We start from the raw sequence: 18,056 nt of genomic DNA on the forward strand, positions 1-18,056 counted from the left end.
CACCGCGGGCCGCACCCGCCGAGCGCGAGGCCGCCCCGCCGGAAACACGAGGCCGAATTCCAAGCTATTGTCCCTCTTCGCCGGGGTCGCGCGCTCCCTGCGGAGGTCGCGGCGCCTGCCTTCCGCTAGGCAGTGGGCCCGGGCCCCCGCCCCGAGGGGTGGAAGAACCTAGGTACTCTCTCCCCCGCACTTGTTGCCTACAGACTTGCCGTACTCCGTCTCCCTTAAGCCCGCCTCTTTTCTGCTCTCCTTCGGGCCACAGAAGTGAATAGGTACTCGTTCAACAAATATGAATTGAACTACTGTTTTGTGGGTCAGACGCTGCTCTTAGGCCCTGGGGGGTGGGGGGAGGGGGAAGAAGAGCACGTGGTTTCTGCCCTCCAGGGTTTTACAGTCAACTGGGCCTTGAGGGAATAGGCAATTGCAAGACAGTCCTCTAATTGCTGGATGAGTACCGGACGCCCTGGGAACACCTACCGAGGAGTTAGTTCGAACTGGAGGGGGGGTTGTCAAGCAGTTTTCTAGAAGCTTCCTGGATGTGATTATACATAAAGTTGAGGTTAAAAGGGGCTGAATGCAGAGTCGGTCAGGAAAAGGAGGAGGTTTATTTCCCCTGAGGGGACCAGCGGGGAGGCTGCAAGCATGCCCTCTAGGAATTCAGAGAAATTCAGAAGGGCTGCAGGTTGCTTGCAAGAGGGGAGCGCAGGGGCGAAACCTAGGGAGAAATGCTAGGGACTTTTCAGAGCTTTGAACCTCAAAACAAGAAACTCTGAAGCACTTTAGGCAGAGGAGTGGCGTGATCTACTTTACAATTTTCAAAGAATCACTCTGACTTTACGTACAGCATAGATTAACACAGACTCGGATTAGAAACTGGAAGACCCCTTAAGAAGTTGTGACATAATGATGGCCTGGGTGTCCGCTGAAATGATTTGAGAACTATTGCCTTAAGAAGAATGGCCTGGGCTTGGTAGCTGATTGACTCTCAAGACTGAAACAATGGGAAAAGACGGGACGATTGCAGATTTCTGGTTTGGGAAGTTGAGAGATAATAAAAGTCCCTCACAGAAACAGATTTAGAGGCAGAATGCCTAAAGGGTAGAAAAGTACTTTAATAAATACATCAGGAGCCTGATGGAAACTGAGGCATGCATTTATTAGCAGTATAGGTAGGCTTGGAGGGAATGAGAGAGACTGTTAAAAGATAACTGAGGCATATTAAAATTTTTAAGAGTTTCTTGAGAAAAAGTCTCTTGGAATTGGGCAGGGCCAAACCCAAAAGTGTTTAGGAGCTCCTACAGGAGCCTGGGGAAAGATTTATGTAGGGGTGTGGAGACAAAGGAAATTATTTGATTGCCATAGCTCAAAACCTAGTGCGCTGTTTGTGACTGGTTGTTCTTAGTGTTTAGGTTTCATAACCTTGAGGCATTGACACAGATTTTGGGCAAAGACATTAGAGCCACTTTAGTCCAATGGCCTTTATGTACTTAACAGTATAAAAAGAATTGGAGCCCTTCACCAAACTTTCAGGGGTAACCATATTTAAGGATGAATAGAGAAACAGGAGAGAAACCACAAAGAGTACTCCCGAGAAGCATTCAGGGAAGTAGTTCTAGCAAGGTGGGCATTCCTAAAGATGGAGTGTTTCAGATGGAGGAAGTAATCAATGTACCTAAAGTGGTTGACCAGTCAGTCAAATGAAATGAGACCTGAGGAGTGTTTATTGGAGTTACTCATGCGACAGATAACAGTTTCAGGGGAGTGTAGGAATGGAAACCAGATTACAATGACGATGGGAAAATAAATATCTAGGGACGTCAAAAGTGGACAACCTTTTTTAAAAAGTTTGGGTGGGAAGAAAAAGAGAAATAAGAAGGTAGTTGGAATAAAAAGAAATATTTTAAGATGGGATATGTTTTCAATATTAATGAGAAGGAGCCAGTGGAGAAAGGTTGAAGATATGTGGGTGAGGATGACAGAGAGTGGGAGAGAATGTGGAGTCATTGGCCTCTAGCAATAAACCAGACTGTGCTTCCATTGTCATAGGAAGGCAGAGGAGGATAGGTGCAAAAGCAGAAAGGTTTGCAGATGTGGCTGGAGGTTGGAGGAGTTCTTTCTGGTAGTTTCTCTCTCTCTCTCTCTCTCTCTCTCTCTTTTGTGAAATAATAGAATGAGAATGATGGGAGGAAGTGGGGCAAGGGAGGTTTAAGGAGATTGGGGGGGATCCCTGGGTGGCTCAGCAGTTTGGTGCCTGCCTTTGGCTCAGGGTGTGATCCTGGAGACCCGGGATCGAGTCCCACATCAGGCTCCCTGCATGGATCCTGCTTCTCCCTCTGCCTGTCTCTGCCTCTCTCTCTCTCTGTCTCTCATGAATAAATAAAATCTTTAAAAAAAAAAAAAAAAAGGAGATTGGGAAGGGTTAGAGTAGACTTAAAATTCCGAAAACTCATTAGAGAAACACAATTACTTGTCAGTTAAGTCTGGAAGCATGAATTTAGTCTCATCTGCAAGAACAGTGTAGTGATTTCCCCCCAGTAATGTTTAGTAGCCCAGGATTATATACCATGCAGTCTGGTATGATACAATGACAAAGGAATAAGGGTGTATGTTAGTGGTAGTGATGGTACTGGTGTTAGCTACCACTGTTGAGCACTTCTCTCAGCCAGTGCTTTACCTACAATATCTCCATGAATTCTCTTTTCTAAGTAGAGATCATTGGGTTGAGAATATTTAAAAGAGAGTGGTTAATGTCAACATTTTGGCTGAGGTCTAACTGAAGAGAGAAGGAGGCTAATAGAGAGGTCAAGGGACTCAGATCCCGATGAGGTACAAGAGCAATGTGAAAGGATTAGCCTGAGCAAGGGATCTGGAAAAACAGGAATATTTGGATTTAAGATTTCAAAGAGGCCGTTCCGATGATGTCAATTTCCCTGGAAATGGTCTGAACTAGAAAGGTCAAAAGAATTATTGGAACAAAAAAGTTTAAGTCTCTTTCTGTTATTCTTTGTGAAGTTTAATGGAAAACACTAGTGAAACCTCTTCAGGTGAGAAAGTTGAGAGACCTTAAGTTTCTCTGTGGACCTAGTGTAGTTATCATTGGAGACAGTGACCCAAAGCTCATTAATGGGGTTAATGTTCTCATCTCAGACCAACTTCCAAGCATTTTTTTTATCTTTTAGAGCTCAGGATATTCTGCCAAAAGATAACGGCATATTATGCAGACCCTGAGGGAGACATTGGCCTCTTATCAGACCCCTCCAGGAGGCTGACTAAAATCACTATTCCTGGAAAGTGCAAGAGCCCTTCATAAAAATATTCTGAAGACAGAGGTCCCTTCTCAGGCTAGAGGAACTGCTAGAGATAATTACCAATCAAGTATTTATGCCTTTGGGTCCCTACTTGATAATCCACTAAGTAGTTTAAAAAAAATGACAGGTTGTTAGTTTCCTGACTTTAGAAGTATTTGAATTGTATTAGAAAGATTCATTCTAATGAATCTTCATTAGAAGATTAGAATCTTCTAAAGATTCATTCTAATATAATCAAATGTCCAAACTCCTGCTGTGTTGCAGTTACTAAGGCACAAAAATATTGGACCTGAGAAATGAGAGGTTTTTTTTCCCCTAGTTCCTATCTGACTTTTTTTTTTAAAGTAGGCTCTGTGTCCAACATGGGGCTTGAACTCACAACCCTGAGACCAAGAGTCACATGATCCACCGACCAAGCCAGTCCAGCCAAGCACCCCATAATTCCTATATGATTTTTTAAAAGATTTTATTTCTGTATTTATTTGAGAGAGAGAGCACTCTCGAGCAGAGGAGGGAAAGAGGGAGAGGGAAAGAATCTCAATCAGATTCTCCCTCCATCTTACAACCCCAAGTTCATGACCTGAGCAGAAATCAAGAGTCAGATGCTCAGCCGACTAAGCCACCCACACACCCCTCCTATATGATTTTTAAGTTTTGGAGTTTTTCATCCAAAAGCCCTTCTCATCTAGCCACAGCATCCACTTCACTTCATTAGAGTATATTTGGAATTCATTTTTAATTTTTTTTTTTAATTTATGATAGTCACACAGAGAGAGAGAGAGAGAGGCAGAGACACAGGCAAAGGGAGAAGCAGGCTCCATGCACCGGGAGCCCGACGTGGGATTCGATCCCGGGTCTCCAGGATTGCGCCCTGGGCCAATGGCAGGCGCCAAACCGCTGTGCCACCCAGGGATCCCTGGAATTCATTTTTTTACTAAAGAGGAAATCACAGCTAAAGGAATGAATTTTTCTATGATAATTACAGTTTTTCCCTTTGTTAGGCATTTTGCCATTTTACTATGATGTAGCTAGATGTAGACTTCTTTTTATTTATGTTGCAGGGATATGTGTTTCTTAAATGGAAAGATTCATATCATTCATCAATCATGCAAAATTTTGGGCTATTAACTGTTCACAATTTTTCTGTTCCTCTTCTCTTTGTAGAATTCCCATTAGACATATATTATACCTTTCATTCTGATCTCTATATTTGTTACTTTCATTTTGCAAGTCTTCATTTCTTTATCTCATTCAGGATAACTTTATCAGACCTATTTCTAACTCAGAATTCTTTGTTATTCTGCATCTGATCTGTCCATTGAGCTTCTAGTTCCAATGATTATATTTTTAATTTTAGAAGTTCTACTTAGTTCCTTTCCAAGTCTGCTATTCTGTTTTTCACTGACTTATGTTCTTTATGGTTCCAATGACTTCTTTAATCATTTTAGACATGTTTATTTAATTTTAAACAATAATATTTTGACAGCCCTTTCTGTTTAGATTTTTTTAATTTTTATTTTCTTAAAGAATTTATCTATTTATTCATGAAAGATACAGAGGGAGAGAGAGAGGCAGAGGCACAGGCAGAGGGAGAAGCAGGCTCCATGCAGGGAGCCAGATGTGGGACTCGATCCCGGGACTCCAGAATTACGCCCTGGGCCGAAGGCAGGTGCAAAACTGCTGAGCCACCCAGGGATTCCCTGTTTAGATTTTTAGGGATACTTTGTGTTTGTTGACATTTGTTCATGGTTGATCATTTGCTTTATTTTACAATTTTTTACATTATGAGATTATCTTCATACAGCTTTTTTCTCTGTGGATATCCCATGTGACCCAGAGCATTTTGTTTATTTGTTTGCTTGTACCAGATCCACAGAAATAGCACAGGCTCAGTACCAATCAATATTTATGTTCATTTCTCAGCTAATGTAAATTAGAATTTCTATTCTATGCAAGTTACAGGCCTGAGAATGTAGCCCTTGGAGAATTTTAGGGTTTTTTTTTTTTGCAGTATTTTATTTCCAACTCCCTTAGGTCTGAGGCTTCAGCTTCTTCCCCTGAGTAGATATTAAAACCCAAGTCACTGGGGCACCTGGGTGGCTAAGTTGGTTAACTGTTTGCCTGCAGCGGAAGTTATGATCCCAGGGTTCTGGATTTGAGGCCCCATGTCTGGGGGCCTCTCTGCTCAGTGGGGAGTTGACTTCTCCCTTTGCCCCTCCCCTGCTCATGCTTGCTTGCTTTCTCTTTCTCTTTCAAATAAATAAATAAAATCTTTAAAACAAATAAAATTAACAACAACAAAAAAAAACCCAAGTCACTTGCTGTTTTAAGATCCAATAACACTGCCCCCAAATTGATGCAGAGTTAACACTTACCACTCTGGCTTTCCTTTCCTCTTTGTTTCTGGTATCTGGAAGTTTTTCTTTTCTGTTTGTGAGCTCATCTCACAAGCAAGTTATCACTTGTTATGTTTAATGTATCATTTTTTTTTTGAAGATTTTACTATTTATTTGACACAGAGAGCAAGCCAGCACAAGCAGGGAGAGTGGCAGAGGGAGAGGGAGAAGCTGGCTCCTCAGTGAGCAGGGAGCCCGACACTGGGCTCCATCCCGGGAGCCTAGAATCATGACCTGAGCCAAAGGCAGATGTCCAACCAACTGAGCCACCCCGGCACCCCTTAATGCATCATTTCTATGTAAGGCTTTCTGCATTAGCTCAGGCTGTCATGCCACTGGAACTGGAGACCCTTAAAGAATGAACTCTAAAGTATTAGACATCATTTGGAGCAAAAGGGAGTAATTGTGGATGATAAAGAGTATTTTCAGAATCCTCATATCATATAGGTAGTCATTGGTGATGTCTATCCTTCAAGCTATATTTATTTAAGGATTAAAACATCATTTAGGAAATACCTATTTGATATTTAAATGTAGAGTTTTTCAGCACAACTAAAGCTCTTTGTATTTCTTATTTTTGACAAGCTATGAATAATGTAGGAGGTCACAGCTTCCCTCTAATCAAATATAGTAAAGAGATGTATTTTTTAACAGTAGTTGAAGAAATTAACAATAGAAGCAGTGGAGAGATAATAACTAATGCACAAAGAAGTTATACACTCTTTCCACCTACCCCCAGTTTTTATATATATAAATAGAACAGGCCTTGCTCATAAGCAGAGAATGGAATTGTCTGCATGAAAAATTTGAAGAGCCAGCAAGATACTCTTTCTATATCTGATGCTTGAAATGCTGCCCTTTGCAATCTGTTTCTTTGACTAAATGATTAGAATCTCTTTTGAAATTTACAGACTCATAAGAGGGGTAATAAATCAAATCCCTAATTCTCCAGGGTGAATTACATATTCATTAATTCAATAAGCATTATTGAGTGCCCCCTGAGTGCCAAGTTTGAGATCATAAGGTGAATGACACAGTACTTGTCCTCAAGGAGTTCACTATCTAGTGGGTTGACAGTCAAGTAAACAGATAAAATGGCAACCAAATGTCAGCTGGGATCTCCCTACCTCTTAAAATCTCTAGATGAAACTAATTGAAACTGCCTTTCATAGACTGAAAAATTCAGTGCCTCACCCAGTAGTTCTGCCAGTTTTGGAGGACGAGAGCTTATATTTTTATAGTTAGTCCCAGCTCTAAACCTTTGCTTCTGGTAAACTAGTTCTGTCAAGTGATCATTTTACCCTAAGGCTTCAGTACTGCTTTAATCTAAACATGGAATCTAGCCTTTCCCCTTATTTTCCACAATTTCTATACAATAAACCATTCGTACAAGGCTATGTGTTTGTGTGGGGGTGGGAGGGAAGAGAGAGATTGGCAGAGAATAAATTTTAATAAGTGAGTTCAAAGAGACAAAGGGATTTATGCTAGAAATAACAAACACTGTGCAGCATGGGGTCAGGATGGCGGAGCTGCAGCAGCTGTGGGTGCAGGAGGCAGTGGACTTCATGGTGAAAGTCTGGAAAGAGAGAACATTAGGAAGATGCAGGGCGTCACATTCCAGTGCAGTGCTGGCTGATGCAAAGACAGCCAGGTGTCCCTGTAGCAGGTGCACCAGTGCATCGAATGCTGCCATGTGCCACTGGCTCAAGCCCAAGCCCCTGTGACCAGTGAGTTGGAGATGTTCCAGGACCACTTGGCCCAGTGCACCATGCATTGCAATGACAAAGCCAAAGATTCAATAGATGTAGGAAGTAAAGAACTTCAGGTGAAGTGGCAGCTGGAGAGTTGTGTGACCAAGTGTGTGGATGACCACACACACTTCATCCCGACCATGACCAAGAGGATGAAGGTGTTTCTCTTGTCCATTGGGAAATAGAAGTCTTTGCAATTGGCCGTTGAGACTGACAGCAGGAATCTATTTAAAAAGAAACGGGAGTTTTGGTCTATTAAGTGGTGTCTATGAAGAAATTAAGGATGGCAGCAAGTTTGAGGCCTGTGTCACTTGCTTCTGGACACTGGTTCCTTTATGTTTCAACCCTAGAAAGTGAAATGGAAAAAACTGGCGCTAAAATTTAGGTCAGAGATGGCACAGGAGAGTTTTTGATAGCCTAAATTTCAAGGGCTTGTCCTGGCACTAGGGATCTCCCTTGTAGCAAGCCAGAGCCCTCCAAGGTACCAGATTCTTCTTAGTACACAAATACCAACAGGCTGGAAGATTCCTCTAACCTGCCTGTGTTCCAGTGGTGTGAGCAGAGGTGTTTCTGTTTGTTGCCAACCTCCTGTTTACCAGAAGGATCACCAAATTGTTTTTCATAAGCTGTAAAAATCCACAAAGTCACTAATTTAGAAGGGAAAGAAGGTTTCTGGATCTTTGTTTTGCTTGGTTTTGTTTTATATACGAGTGCTTGAAGTTGATTTAAGATGTGGAGTTAGGAGAGGTAGTTTGGATAAGAACTTTGAACAGTTCTTGTGGATATCTTTCTGGCCATCAAGATGTGGGTATACATTTCTTGAAATACACATTATATCTTCGAGCTGTGACACCCTGCAAAAAACATGACAAGCAGTGTTACACTGGGTATGGGAAGCAGACCTTCCCTCTCGGCTGTCATGATGAGCCCTGAGGCTACCTGCAGCAGAGGAACAGGACAGTCTCTTGCGGTGACGCTCTCCCTTGAAGGGAAAGGGAGTTTTGATTGCATGGTATGCGGGAATGAACATTGAAGGAGGAATTGTTTCTTCTTAATTAAGAGAGTTATTAAGTACTGGCTTTGGAAAAACCTGGTTTTTATAGAACAGAATGGAATGAAAGCCTAAACTCAGTATTGCTTATTTTGCCCCCTGAAATAACAGAGCCCTACTGAGACAATCCCTTGGCAACAGGAAGGTCAAAGAAGAAAAATTAGGCAATTCAGGGGTGAGCAATGATTCCTTTAAAGCAAAAGAGGGGCAACTCCCTCATTACCAAATATCACTTTTGCCTGGGGCCTTTCAGCAAGCAGTGTTCCTATCCCAGCTCTAGCACCTGTTTATTTTGATAAAGACCTTATTGTCTTTTTACCAACTTACTACTTGAAATATAATATAGCCTGTGTTTGATGTTTCAAGGCTGTGATATATTTTCCTAGTGGTTCAGTTTTTAAAAATTAATAAGGTTTGTTTTTTCTTCCACAAAAAAAAAGAAAGAAAAGAAGAAATAACAAACAACCTAATATTTAATATAAAAGTTTTTTCCTAAAAGATCTATTTTCTATGTGATTTTTATCCTGCCTAGTGGGTCAGTCAGACATTAAACAACTCATTCTATAGATATTTTAATTATACTTAATGTTAAATGCTTTAATGGGATAAAGGGAACTCTGATTGTAGAATAGGGGGACCTGGCCTACACTAGGAGGCCTACAAAGATTTCCTAGAGGAGGTAGAAGTTGATAAATGAGGAGTTGGGGGAAAGGATGGTTAAGACCGAGTGATGGCAAAATGAAGGGATGATGGATGGTATTGGGTTTTTGACAGATACGCAGTCCAGAATCCGTGACTGTGTTTTCAGGAGCAGCAGCTGCCTACAGTGAACACTATATCAAATAGAAGAGGTGGCATATGTTTTGGTGGCAGCAGCATCTTAACCAGATTGTTTCTATTATCTTCACTCTCTTGGTTCCAGGTCCTTACCTAAAAATCTTTCCTAGCATTTCTTATCAGTTCTGTGAGTTACCTGATGCTTGCCAATTAATTTATCTTCAATTTAAGTTAGCCAGATTTGGTTACTGATAGTAAAGATGACAGACATCAAGAACCCTTACTGATAACTGTTAGCAAATTAGTCTAAAGTGTGGTTTGGAGAACTCCCACCCTCGGAGTTTCTGACTTAGTGGATTGGAGTGGGGCCTGTGAATTTGCTTTCCTAACAAATTACCAGCTGCTCCTCCTGCTAATGATGATGATCAAGTGACCACACTGGATCTTCATCAAGTTGTTGTGATTTTCTAGTTTTCTCTTAACCAACTGCTGATTTGTGTTCCATTGTTTGAGTACCCCACAATTTGCTTATCCATTAATTTGTGAATGGACATTTTGGTTTTTTACAATTTCTGGCTATTACCAATAAAACTGCTACGAATATAAATGTGTAGGTCTTTGTGTGGACTTTATTTCCTTTTCTCATGGGCAAATATGTGGAAGAAGACAACCTGGAACATATAGTAGGTTTATGTATAACTTTTAAGAAACTGCAAGCTATTTTCCAATGTGATTCTGCCATTTTACATTTTTTTTACCAGCAGTGTACGAGACTTCTAGTTGTTCTACACCCTTGCCTTCTCGGTATGATCAGTTTTTTTAACTTTAGCCTTTCTAGTATTACTAGTGTAATAGTATCTCATTATGCTTCCAATTTGCATTTTCCTAATGACTAGTAATGGTGAACATCTTTTTTGAGTGTATACTCAAAGAAATCTATACAAAGATGTATTCATGTATCTTTCTTGATGAGATAGCTATTAACATCTTTCATCCAATATTTTGGAGTCTTATTTGTTTTCTTACTGAGTTTTGAGAGTTCTTTCTATATTCTGGGGATTAATTCTCTACCATAAATGTAACTTGCAAGTATTTTATCCAGTCTGTGGCCTCTTATTTTTTACTCTCTTAATAGGCAGGAATCATTTTTACCAAAATCATCAAAAGCCTCATCAGTTTTCCTAATGACTTCTGTTAATTGCTTGATACTCAAATTCTTTTTTGAAACAATTCCTTTTCATTTTCTTTGCTCCTCTTGCTAACTAGTATGACTGCAGTCTCACTTGCCAACAGCCTTGTGTGTAATTGGAAGAATTCTTTAACATCGCTTTCATCAACTTCATGAAATCTTGCACTTGTAGCAAAGTGTGCAGTTAAATTCTTTCAATTCATTTGGTTTGCACTTGATTGATATTTGGGGGTATTACCACAATCTCAAAGTTCAAACCAATAAGGATGTCAGCTGAGAGGCAACTGAATAAGATAGGGTAGGGAAAATAAGTACTGGTGTTTTATATGGAAAAAATTTGAGTTGGGACTCATTTTATAAATGATCAGTTCACTAGAGAACATTATGATGACTTTTTCTAACATGTGGCAGCAGAGATTTGTGTAATAAATACAAAAAAAAAAAAAAACCAAGGCCTATGAGAAAAGACCCCCCCCTTTTTTATTTCCTCTTATATCTTGATCCCCTTCTTCACTCATTCTATTGTAGGTACTCCGACCTTCTTTGTTTCTTGATCAAGCCCTGTTTTTTTCTCAATGCAAGAGCACCTACTTTTTCTTCTAAGTGGGCCAAGAATTTAGATTTATCCTAATTGCATTGGAAACCAGTAGACAAGTTTTTGTTTTTGTTTTTGTTTTTTTAAGATTTTATTTATTTATATGAGAGGGAGAGAGTGCAAGCAGGGAAGGGGCAGAAGGAGAGGGAGAAGCAGACTCCCCACTGAGCAGGTAGCCCAACTCAGGGTTGATCCCAGGACTCCAGGATCATGACCTGAGCTGAGAGTAGACACTTAGCTGACTGAGCCAACCCAGAACCCCAACAGACAAGTTTTAATCAGGAAAATGACATCATTTGATTTGGACTTTCAAATGATTTCTCTGAATGGAGAAGGGATTATACAGGGATAAGAATGGAAGTAGAGAGACTAATTAGGGAGCTATTTCAGTAGTCCAGTGAGAGTTGATGATGACTTGTATCAAGGTAAAATAGTGAGAAGTATCAGATTTGAGATAATATGAAGGTAAAACTAGCAAAATTTGGTAATAGAATATGGTATTAGCAAAATAGAATATGGTATCAGATGACTCCCAGATTTCTGCATTTGGTAATAACGTGTGGTTGACTCATCACTGAAATGGGGAAAACAGAAGGTGGAACCAGGTTTGTGAGAGAGCAATCATGAGTTTCATACTACCCATACTAAGTTTATTTACAAGATCCTCAAGTGAAGATTCAAGAAGTCTTTGGATATCAGTTTCTAGAGTTAGTGGTAGGAATTAAACTGGAGATATAAATTTGGAAATTGTCAGCATATAGATGATATTTTATGTAATGTTGAGGGACCAAATAAGATCACCTAAAAGATAGAGGGGAGAGTAAAACCTTGAGGCTCCAAGTGAGACAGAGCAGGAGAAACCAATAAAGGAGTATGAGAAAAAGAAAACCAGGACCAAGTGGCGAATACCAGCTCTTGTGTTTGGATATTCACTAGGAGGTTCACTGGAAACAGCATATAGTCGTACTCACAGCTAAGATTTATCACAGTGCTACAGTAAATACATTGTGCCGGATCATGAGGGAAAAAGACACAGATGGAATCTGGAAAAATCCATGAGCAGCCTTCCTCAATGCCTTCTTCTCCTGTAAGAGATCATATAGAACACACTCTTCCCGTCAGTGAAAATGCAATAATACGTCTGTGATGTTTCTGTGCAAGGAAGCCCATTAGAGACTCAGTGCCCAAGATTTTTATCTGGGTCTGATCATGTAGGCACCCTTTGTCTAGGCACAGTGAGCCATCATTATCAGTTAGGGAAAAAAGGAGCACTACTGAAAATCAAGTTTTCAAATGCCAGCCAAGGGTCAACCTTGCAAGCACGTTCAAAGGATAGCAGTCTGAGGCCTGCTATGTTAACTCTCTTCTGCACAGAATGGCATCACAGATGCTAAAGAGGGAGGATGTTTTCAGGGAGAGAGATGCAGCTGAAGAATCAAGTAAAGTAAGGAACAACGTGGCCACTGGGTTTGACAGTATAAAAGTAATTCATTGGCCCTGATGCAGACGATGTCAGAGGCATGGTAAAACAGAGAAGCTAGATTGGAGAGGATTCAAGAGTGACCTGGTGAGGGAATAGAGACAGCATGTAGAGGTAGGATAGTTCAAGAAGTTTTCTGTGAGAGGAAGCAAAAGAAGGAAAGGTAGTTTAAAGATGACAGAGGTCAAGAAGAGGCTTTTTACGGATGACAGATACTAGCACATGTTTGTTTTAGGATCAGAATTATTCATTAGAAAGCGAGGGATGATAGAGTGAGGGATTGGATCGACCACAGGAATGAAATGATGGGAGGAGAGACATTGAAACAGAAGAGATGAAGGAGAAGACCTAGAGATTTGGGAATCCAAAAATGAGCAACTTTTTTTTTGACAAGTATACATGCTTGCACTTTGTTTAAAATCACGTCTGTGACCGAGAACCAGCTTGGAATTGACAGTTGGGACAGAGTCACATGGCCCATGGCTCACCAGGACCTCCATTCTGGCAGTCTACCCTGCGCTGACATAAGCCAGGAGGCCCCCATAAAAATGAGAGACTCCGTTCACTTACAGGATTTTAGAGACCTCGTAAGATGATTTCCCAAGCAGTCACTTCTCCTGGAAAGTCAGACACTGATGGGTGAATCAGAGTGGGCTCTAAGCACTCATCTTCTTTTGTTTCAGTATCAGCTTGTTCCAAACCCTCTCCAGGGCCATTTTTTCCAAGAAGAAGGTGATGGGAAAATTACTCGTCTACCAATCCCTGTTATAATACATGTGCTTCTGAAAATCTTTACTTAAAAGTTCCTTATAAAAGTCAGCCATTTCTTCTGGAGCTAATGTTACTTTTTGACCTGATCTGACTCTCAGTTCCAGGCCTTTAACTTTTAATTTTGAGTGAATAAATTCTTCCTTTTCCTTATGAAATCTCAAATTCTGGTTTTCCCAGACTGTTGGTTCCATTCTTGTGTTTCTTGTCTTAATTCTCTTAGCTTTTGTTACAATGGTGAGCCATTTTCGGGGATGTAAAAGTGGGCAGGTCGAAGTTTGAATTTTTTCCTGGAGGGGGATCCTATCCAATCACAGCTAGATTTTCTTGGAGGGCAAGAATCCTGAGACCTGGCTGAGGTGGTAGAGTTGCCAGTGACAGAGCGCCAGATTGAGCGTGAGCACCTCATTCAGCTCCTCATTCAGCTGCGGCGCTGGCAAGAAACCCGGGGTGAGCTGCAGTGCTGTTCCCTGCCCAGGCTGCATGGTGCCAAGGCCATCCTGGAGGCAGAGCCAGGCCCCGGCCGACCTTACAACCTTCACCATACATCCGCCTGCCCCCAGATACCCCCCTCCCTGGTTCCAAAGGCAAGCCCAAGCCACCCAGAGCCAGAAGGAGAAGGAGCGAAGGCAAAGGCAAGTGGGCAGTTGGATAAGCTCCCAACCCCAAGTCAAGCCAAGGGGGCAGCCACCACAGAAGATGCGTGTCCCCCATAGGATGTGCGTGTCCCCCACAGGATGTGCCCCCGCCAGGGATGCAGCCCACCAAGATCCAGCCCTTCAGGACTCAGCCTCCCAGGATCCAGCCCATCACCGCTCCCAGGATGCAGTTCACCACTGCTCCCAGGACAGTCTGACCTCCCAGGAGAGTGAGGAAACCTACTGTAACCCCGGAAGCTCAGGCCTGTGGGTGAGGCTCCACACACCCCCGGGGCTCACAGACTGACAGCCGAGGGCCTGCCCATGCTGATGGCCCAGCTGCCCGGCCCTGCGTGGCAGAGAGTCTGGCTGGCCCAGCATAGACTCTGCTTGAGCTTTTTTACTTATTTTATCCTGAGTGGAGCTTGGGCCAGCCCGCTGGGGCCGGTGGAGGAGAGGGCCAGTGGGTGGGGCCTCACCCAGCCCCTCTTCCTGGGGGATGCTCCCTAGGGCTAGGGTGCTGTTTGGGGGGGAGAAGGGGGGGTTCTTTATGTAAAATAGAAACATGGTTTTGTACAGAAATTAAAAAAAAAAAAGAAGAGTGGGACTTACGGGGCTGGAGGCTGGCGTCCCTGTGCCTCATGTTGGGAGAGCGTTCGCCAGAACAGAACTTCCAGCCTAGAGGGTGGCGGATTTCCCCAGCCTGAGCCCTCACACCATTGCTGGTGTCTATCCCAACACATTTTTTGGGTGGCGAGTGCTTTCTTGCGTGCACTTGTCATCTTGAACAGGAACTATTTAATTTATACTGAATACACATTTTGTACGTTTTTTTCTCTATCCAGAAGCTTCTAGTTTTATATTCTTTTCATGTCAATGCCAGTGCTACCTACCCTTCTAGTTTATTCTTCCTTTTTGACCCTTGGTATTTCATGTTCCTTCCCTACAACTTGGTATGGCTCTATTTTGTCTATTTTCAACTTTTGTTTTGAAATAAAACGTAAAAGTCTAAAAACAACAAAAACAACAAAACAAAAAAAAAACCAGGCCTGCGTTCTGTGTGGCGCTCTGGAGCAAGCTGACAGCCAAGCCAGCGAAGGCACAGCAAAGTGGAGGGAGAAGGGCCCTCCGTGGCCCACATCCCCCCAAAATGAGCAACTTCTGATGGCTTTTATTTCCTCAGAGAAGTATGAGGCAATGTCCTCAGTTGAGAGTATAGTGTTGTGGAAAAGATGTGAAAGATGTGAGGAAAAAGTAGAAAGTTGGGAATTTCTACAGTAAGGAAGAAAATAATTTGGGAAAGATATAAAATGGGAAGCTGGCAGGAGAGAGGTCATGGTAGAGGTTTAGGAGGACTGTATAGTTATTTAAAATGCTTTATTAATGAGAGGCAATAATTTGAATTTATATCATTAAAATGTTTCAACCTCTACTAAGATCTGCTTCAAAAGGAAACTTGTATTGGATAGCAGTTAAAAATAGGAAGGAAATGATGGGGCTGTCAACCAAACAGTGCTTTAGTAGCTCAGAACTACTTTAATGTAACCATTTCATTCCCAAATTACCACTGAAGAGTTGAAACTGAATGACCAACTAATCTCCTCAGCCTAACCACACATACAAAATATACTTCTAACACTATATTATAACTTCCCCCATCAAACAAAACAGGAAGAGTGGTTATGTTTAGCTGATTGTGTGAGATGGTCTATTATATAGTTTCCGTTACATTCTGCTTATCAGGTTTTACTGTATTATGTGGCAGTTATGTATATATATGCATCATATATAGGATATATATATTTCAATCCTGCCATAGCAGGAATATCTTTCCATTTTCACAGATAGGTCTCATGAACAGAAACATTAAGTATATTCAAAAGAACCTCCAAGAATCTTTTCTATCTGATGGATATTTTTAGTGCCTGTACTGACGCTCATATTTGTTTGAACCCCAGCTGTAGCACTTGTCTCAGAGAACTGCCCTGCTCTTTCCATTTATTCCCTTTAAAATGAATTGGCTCCTTCAAATAATGTTCAAATAGCTACATTAGTCTCTTATTTAATCTCAGGTTAAATCAGAGAAAAGATTTCAGTACATAGAAAATTTATTCAAACCTGTAGTCTGACCTTGGTGTTTTTCTCAATACATAAATCACCGTTATCAACATTTCTTAATTTTCTAGTGTATGAAATAATTAAACTTAAATATGTCTTTCCTAGACACAATTCATCGCCATTATCAACTTAATTTTTACTTGAATGAATTTTATAATGTGTAACTTTTCATGTATTTCCAAAGTATTTTTATATCGTTTGGGGAGTAGATCTAACACCTACAAGAGATAAAGGTGGAGGAAGGTGGATTGAGTAGGGAGAAACTGCAGACCTAGATGCTGATCTCAAGACTGAAAAAAGTGGCTGGGAAACGGGACTGGATGGTGGGAGCCTCAGCCTTTGATGTACAGCCAACCTATGGGGAGCTCCAGAGCCAAGATCATCTGTAGAGAAGGCCTGCCTTCCATGGGCATGGCTGGGCCCTGGTAGTGCTGTGATTATCAGTCATTGGTGGGGGCTGCATAGGAAGGTGATGACTTCAGCTAGAGTACTGCTATAGTACGTCCTAGAGGTGCTGTAGCTGGAGGTCCTTAGCTGACTGCATTCTGACAGATGAGGGGAGATCCAAGCAATACATATTCATGCCTCCTACATCAGTTGTGCCCCTTTTGTTAAGATTGGTTTGCAAATAGTTCAGTTGTTCACAAGTTCAAATCATGGATTATTGCACAGTTTCCTGACTTTTCTCCTTTTGGCCAATCCCTCATCTCTTCATGAGATACTCTTTGAGATTAATCTCTGAAAAGACCATTTTTATTCTATCAGTCCTTGGCTCAAAAATATTCAGTGTCTCCCTGTTATTCACTAAATAAAGCCAGACTCTTTAACCTGGTGCTCAGGGCTAAGGCAGGACTAGCCCCAACTAAGCATTCTATTTTTTCTCTAACTTTGTGTTTTTGCTGGTCAGTCCATGTGGGGTCTCCTTGTGATCTCTCCAACATTCCGTTTATATTTACATGTTTCTTGTTGCTTACATAATAGTTTCTATTCCTTTCGACACACATTCTTCCTTCTGTACTTACAGAAAAGCCAGGCCCATCTTTCAAGATCCAGTTTGCCTTCCCTTTCTAACAGAAATCAGTATCTGAACCTTCCTCAGAAATAGTTCCGTATGTCTCCCACTTACTCATGTTCTTCCTTATTTTATTACTCAAATTTAATCTTATTTTATTTTATGTAGGCTCCACTCCCAATGTGGTGTTTGACCTCCTGACCCTGCCATTAAGAGTCAGTCACATGCTCTACTGACTGAGCCAGCCAGGAGCCCTTTATTACTCAAGTTTTAATGTGAACATGTCTCTTTCCCAACTATCTTGTCATATCCTTTGGGATAAGAGGAACATAACATTGTGTTTTACTCCACAAGTACTCCATGACTGAACGAAGAGAGAGATGCATGAGAATAGGCAATGTATGAAGCCACTACAGAAATGCAAAAAATAGAGGAGAGACCAAACTTTAGGGTAGGGTGGTATAGGAAAATACATTCGGAAGTGAAAAAATACTCCATCTGAGTGTTTTGTGGGAATGGATGACTTTCTTCACTTTCTGTTTCTTAGTTTTACAGACCAGAGCAGAATTCTTTACCCAAGGTACAGAGATGTTTAGGTTAATTATGAATGGGCTTTGGGAGAGTGTTGAGGTCAAAATCTCTGAAATTTATGGAAATTTTGTATATATGTATATGTGATTTTTCTGAGAATAAGATTCATAACATCTGACTTTCAAAGGAGTCTCTGAGTATAAAGAGACTTAAAACCATTTGACTAGAGTTTGGGGCATTGGTAGAAGAGAGGTTGAGCAGAGTTGAATGTGATTTGGAAAGTAGGAGATTATTATAACCTTAAAGAAAATAGTTTCTGAAGAATGAAGAAAACAGAAGTCAGATCCCCAGGAATTAAGGAGTGAGTGGGTGGTGAGGAAATGGAAGTAGCAAATATAGATTTTTACTTCGAGAAATGTATCAGTGAATGAGAGGAAGATAT

General features: G+C 41.3%; 1 protein-coding gene and 1 pseudogene across 3 annotated transcripts in view; both read left to right on the top strand.

The window, feature by feature from the left end:
* Positions 1–134: 134 nt before the first annotated feature.
* LOC140600234 (protein FAM136A pseudogene) lies at positions 135–12,867 on the top strand (annotated as a pseudogene).
* The window catches only part of ACYP2 (acylphosphatase 2), a 258,461-nt gene continuing 240,543 nt past the window's right edge, over positions 139–18,056 (top strand). For 2 of the 3 annotated variants that reach the window (XM_072768367.1, XM_072768369.1), the window contains exon 1: positions 139–272. The gene's annotated coding sequence lies outside the window, so the exon portion shown is untranslated. The remainder of the gene's footprint in view (positions 273–18,056) is intronic. The other variant, XM_072768370.1, reaches the window with a different exon arrangement.

This window comes from Canis lupus, chromosome 11 (assembly GCF_048164855.1).
Source record: "Canis lupus baileyi chromosome 11, mCanLup2.hap1, whole genome shotgun sequence".
Taxonomy (NCBI): Eukaryota; Metazoa; Chordata; class Mammalia; order Carnivora; family Canidae; genus Canis; species Canis lupus.